The 5,411-nt window shown below is 44.7% G+C and overlaps 1 protein-coding gene across 24 annotated transcripts in view; it reads left to right on the top strand.

The window, feature by feature from the left end:
- Positions 1–1,681: 1,681 nt before the first annotated feature.
- Positions 1,682–5,411, top strand: part of NCOA3 (nuclear receptor coactivator 3) — a 63,942-nt gene continuing 60,212 nt past the window's right edge. For 13 of the 24 annotated variants that reach the window (XM_015647393.3, XM_015647391.2, XM_015647386.2 and 10 more), the window contains exon 1: positions 1,701–1,822. The gene's annotated coding sequence lies outside the window, so the exon portion shown is untranslated. Of the gene's footprint in view, positions 1,823–2,351; positions 2,441–3,715; positions 3,805–5,411 lie in introns of those variants that run through there. The other 11 variants (XM_015647389.3, XM_015647380.3, XM_015647382.3 and 8 more) reach the window with 8 other exon arrangements.

Genomic DNA, 5,411 nt, shown 5'->3' with positions numbered 1-5,411 from the left:
CAGCCCGATGTAAAGCCGCTGATAAGTGTGTGCTCCACCCTTCAATTTAATCCCCTACAACAGCAGAAAAGGAGGGATTTTCCTCGAATTAAATCGCTCAAATGACGGGAAAAGGGGAATTTTTACCACAATCCAAACCCTTATAAAGGGCAGACAACAGGGCTTCCTCCTCAGTTTAAACCGCAGGATGATGACAATGAGGGAGGTACCCTCAAATCAAACCCATTATATGGCATCAATATTTTTCCCCTTCCAATTAAAACCGACCAAAGGGACTCATCCTCGTCGTCCTCTGGATGGCCTCGCAGGTTGGTGCCTGCATACTAAGCGTTGCATTATGTAAGTCCTCTAATTAGTCTTACATTTAATAATTTTCAGGCCCTATGCTTAAAGTCGTTCCAGCTTGGTCCATCTCAAGGTCGATTTTGTCTTGGGACATTACTTACCTCAAAACTACATCCTGTACCTTAATTTTAACATGTAACATCTGCAAAGGGGTACATCTGCCTTATAACACTGATTCTCTTGATTGTTTCAAATAATAACTTTCCAAATAGTTTTAATTTAGCTAGCACAAATAATTTCTATTTATTACAATATGTATCTATAACAATCGGGGTACCCGAAATTACATCATCACCCCCCAGACTCCGACTACCTCCCTTTTTATTCGCTCCCAAAGAAAACACAAAAAGACTAAAACTAGCCCGTACGGCACCATGTTGCGTTAATAACGTCATTTACATACGTACATCCCCCCTCTAAAAGGAGCCTCCGCTAAAAGAATAAAGGGAGGACCGCCCCCCAAGAGGTTAAAGTGCCTCCCTCCTATCTGGCAGGCTGGCGCCTGCCCCACAGCGGAGGAGGGGGTACTGTGTCCGAGGCCCGCCGTGCGTCGTCTCCCGCTCAGGCCCTTGTCTGCCTCGTTCCTCCTCTGTTCCCGCGCTCCAGCTAGTGCCGGCTGTCTCATCTCTTCCCTGTGATGCTCCTGCGGGGAGATCACCCTGTGCGGCTGCAGAACACGGCTGTATCGTGATCGGAACCTGCGCTCACTTGACCCACCACGACACCTCCAGCCCTCGCGATGTTGCTGCACGTCTCACTGGCATAGCCAATGAAGCCCGACGTGAATTGTGAACATTTGGGGAGTAACATGAAAAATGAATTTTTAGTTATCCTGCTCTGTCGCGGCTGGGGCCGCAGGGAGAGCAGCTCCAACATGTGCAAACGCATAATGCACACAAGCAAAACGAGAACCAAAACTCCCTAAGAACCGTGAGTACGGGGCCAGAGATGCAATCAGGACCCAGCAGAGCTTAGCAGAAACAGGGGGACATCGCTCGACCCAGGGCCGGTACCGCTCTGTATTTTGAACTCTAGTGCGCAGTAAAACGCTCCATATGATACAGATAGGGCATTTTGTGACCTCTGGGAGCCCTGAGCAAGTGCCGCGGGTACACGCCGGCGGGGTGCACTGCACAGGCAGCTTCCTCTGGGGCCGCTTCCTCTTTCCAGTTTGAACCCGCCCTACGGCGGAGTCCGCGGCGGTGCGGGGGCGACACCGGAGCGCTGGCGACCGCTGAGCCTTACGGCTTCGGCAGCGGGCCCGGCGTGGACTACAAGTACCATGAGCTCCCATGCCAAGGGGGTGGGGATTCTGTGAACGCCCGTTCGGAGCCGCACTACAGGTCCCACGATGCCTCACGCCGCCTTGGTGTCTCCGCTCCGGTCCCGATTTAAATCCAGGCAGTGAGGAAAATGGCGGTGCGGAGCTGAGTGTGGGGGAGAAGGAGATGTAGCTGAGCTTTGGCACATTTCCCAGGTGAGTGGGGTTTGGAGGGAGGGAGTTCTAGTTCGCGTTCCCCTGCTTCGAGTGCTGGGGTGGGACTGGAATGGCGGAGGGAGCGCTGCCCCTTGCCAGAGAAGGGAGAAGCTTGGGGGGTGGCCCTGAGGGGCGGCTCTTTTCCGTCTCTCACCCCCCTCCTCATTATGAATGTGGCTCCCAGAGGGGAGGAGGAAGGGGAGCGTAGACGGGTTGCATGTGGAGGAGGGCTGGAGATGAGGGAATTCCCCGGGCAGTGCGTGGCTGCCTTAACCTCTTTCTAGCTATTGTAACTTTACTGGTGCCTGAGTTTTGAAGGGGCATTCCTGCGGCAGTGGCGGGGAATTGATGCGTGGACTGAATGCTTCCCGCATCTCTGGGTGATGCATATCCAAGTATGGTGATTTTGGGTGGAGGTTCCTCGTAAAATACAGAGACCTGAGGTCGCTTGGCTTTAGAACCGTCTGACCCACGGTTTCTCAGTCTGAGCAGAGGCGGGGTGTGGGTGAAATACCTCGGTTAGAATGGCCCTCTCTGCCATTCATCTAAGTTTATCTGGTACCGAGGCGGTTCCAAAGACCTTGATATCTGCATTCTCCTGGTCATCCTGTAGTCTCGGTAAGTTTTAGAGCTGACTTCCCTTGTCTCCTTATCTCTGCCACTAAGAAAAGGGATGAAAAATACTGCAGCTGAAAGGTTCATTTCCACGTCTCTTATTCATTTCTGTCTCGTAGCTGTAATGAAACTGTTGTTGAAGGGTGGAGACGAGTTTGTTTGGGTTTTTTCCCCCCGCCCCGAGGTCGCGTGCCACTTTAGGTGTTAGTGTTTCTGGGATATAAATAAGGTGATTATGAGATATAATGTAGCGTGAGGTTGAGATAATTCCCACAATTCTCTTTCGTGGGTTCTGTTTGTGGTTTCTGCTCCTATTTCTAAGCACGGTCAAGTTTTCCTTTAAAAGCGAAGCTTCTCAATTTGTCAGCTCATATTCAGAATCATTTGAATCCTCGTTATCTTCTTCCTCTTTCAGACAGAAGTTAACAGAAAATAGTATGTTGGATTCTAACTGGAATAACAAGACAAAAGGAAATCTAAAAGTGTGAGGGAGGCCAAGTACATGGTATCTGGAATACAGTTACAATGGATTCTTACAATAAGCTTAAAATTTTATCATCACTATTGTAAAAATAAATATTTTCTTTTGGAATATTTCCATCTTAAAATGTTCTGCTTCACATGAAACAAAGTAGTATGTTCTGAATATAAAATACAGCTTCATCGAAACAGATAGTATATGAGTGAAAACCGGAGAATAAAAGCATGGGTTTAGAGGAAACAGACAAAATTGGTGCTGTTTGTGGGCTTTGGACTTTTTTGTTTTGTTTCAGCTTTGTTACTTTGATTTTAGATCAAGATTGTGCATTATAGCATGCAGTACTTGTATTTACTGTTAACTGATGTTGCAATGGGCTGTTCAACTGACTGTTGTAAAGAATTTCTTTCAACTTTGTTACTACTACTGTGGGTTTTTATTTTGGTTTTTTTACTAATATCAGTGGATTTGATGGATTTGCTGCTGACATGTGAAGACAGAGGCTGTGGGATATGGGAAGTGATAGACAAAATAAACCCAGCATTCGGCCTCACTTTAAGTACCTTTCCTGATTACAGTGTGTTGTTGCCAGTCTGATTTTATTTGAAATATGACTTGCGTGCATTTTGGGCTCGCCTGTGGCTTTGTGTTTCTTTTAACTGTTCATTTGAGGCCCTTGTTCATCCTGGCTTTGGATTTATTAGCTTGGAAGTTTTGCATTGACTAGTTACCAATTTTATTGGTTTTTTGTTTTTGTTTTTTTAATTTTGTTTCTTTTTTTGTTTTTTGCATTTTATCAGTGATGTATACCCTAATGTATAGCTGAGACAAAATGCAGATGAGGAGGAAGCAAGTCTGTTTTACAATGGAACCTTATCTTTTGATCATGGTGGGTTTTTTTTTAATAATGGACAAGAAATCGCAATCACAAAACCTTCAAGATTAATCTCTGTGGCACAGTTTCATAGAAAAAGCGGGGGGAGTGTTTTAATTTTTCAAGAACTCTGGGAAAGAAATGGTGTCTTGATTATATTTGCCTGCAAAATCAAACCATTTGTAGCATGTGGAAAGGTATTGGACGCTACAGTCTGACACTACAGGCTGCTTCAGCCTGCATTTAAATGTGTCTCTCTTAAACAGCTGTACCATACAGGATCTTCTGCACTTCATGTTTGAGCTTTTTGGGTATTTAGAAAGATCTTAAATATTCTTCTGACTTGTTTTAATAATAAAAAATTTTGAGGAGAATGGGAGGGGAGGAATAGTGCCCTTTATGCCAAAGATATAAGAGAGTGGGGAAGGATATTTAACCTAAATGCTGAGGCAGCCTGCCTATGTAGTTTTTTTTCATTTCTATTTCCCCCTTTCCCCCCCTGGCTAGATCTGTTGATGTTTCTAGATGTAGTGTATTAGGAAAGAGGCAATCGTAAAAGAATTTAACTGCTATTGATTTAAATCTGCTATGGAATGTATTTCCATTCTGATTTTTGTATGCTGCATTTAGTTGAATGAAGGTACATCAAATTATTTTGTGCACCATATAAATGGTATGTATATTTCAGATGGATCCTGGTACTTTAATAATACTTAATTGGTGACTTTTTAAATTTAAAGTCTTCAGTAAACTGATTTTTGAAAAGTGAAACGAAATTACCTAGCCTTCAGTCTCATTAAGGACTTTTACTCTTCTGTGTGCAGTATGTCTAATAACAGAATGCTCTGCCTCACTGAAACATCCCAAAGTGATTGAACAGGTAATGGAACAGGGATTGGGTTGGGTGACTTTTGTTGCCATATTTTTTAATGGTAGGGTTAAGTAAAAGACAGAACTAAACAATTTGCTTGCAAAAAAACCCAGCGAAATACATATTCTCTGCAGTATTTAGGGGAAACAGTTGTTCAGAACAGTCAGTCAGGAGATGAGTTCTCTGTTCTGGGTGAGTTCAAAGAACTAAATAAATCTAAATTGAAGGTAGCATTCCTCTGGTTTTGCTTTGTGCACTCAATTTGTAATTCCAACAATTTGCCGATTTTCCTGCAGAGTATATTAACATCTTAACATTGCTGAGTTTTTTTCATCACATTCTCTGGAGGTTAGTAAGTCACAGAAAAGGGTAAAATGGGCTACTTTCTTTTTGCTGCTGAGTGTGTCTGTGGGGGTAACAGCCAACATAGTCTATGCGGATAAACCTTTCCTAAAACCTTTTAGACGGACGTTAGGAGCGTGTGTCTGTGTCTGTGTCTGTGTGTCTGTGTGTGTGTGTCTGTGTCTGTGTGTGTCTGTGTGTCTGTCTGTGTGCGTGTCTGTGCGCATCTGTGTGTGCGCGTCTGTGTGTGCGCGTCTGTGTGTGCGCGTCTGTGTGTGCGTGTCTGTGTATGTGTGTGTCTGTCTGTGTGTCTGTCTGTGTCTGTGTGTGTGTGTGTGTGTGTGTCTGTATGTGTGTCTGTGTGTGTGTGTGTGTGTCTGTGTGTGTGTGTCTCTGTGTGTCTGTGTCT

This window comes from Parus major, chromosome 20 (genome assembly GCF_001522545.3).
Source record: "Parus major isolate Abel chromosome 20, Parus_major1.1, whole genome shotgun sequence".
Taxonomy (NCBI): Eukaryota; Metazoa; Chordata; class Aves; order Passeriformes; family Paridae; genus Parus; species Parus major.
This window is presented reverse-complemented; position numbering and strand designations above follow the sequence as displayed.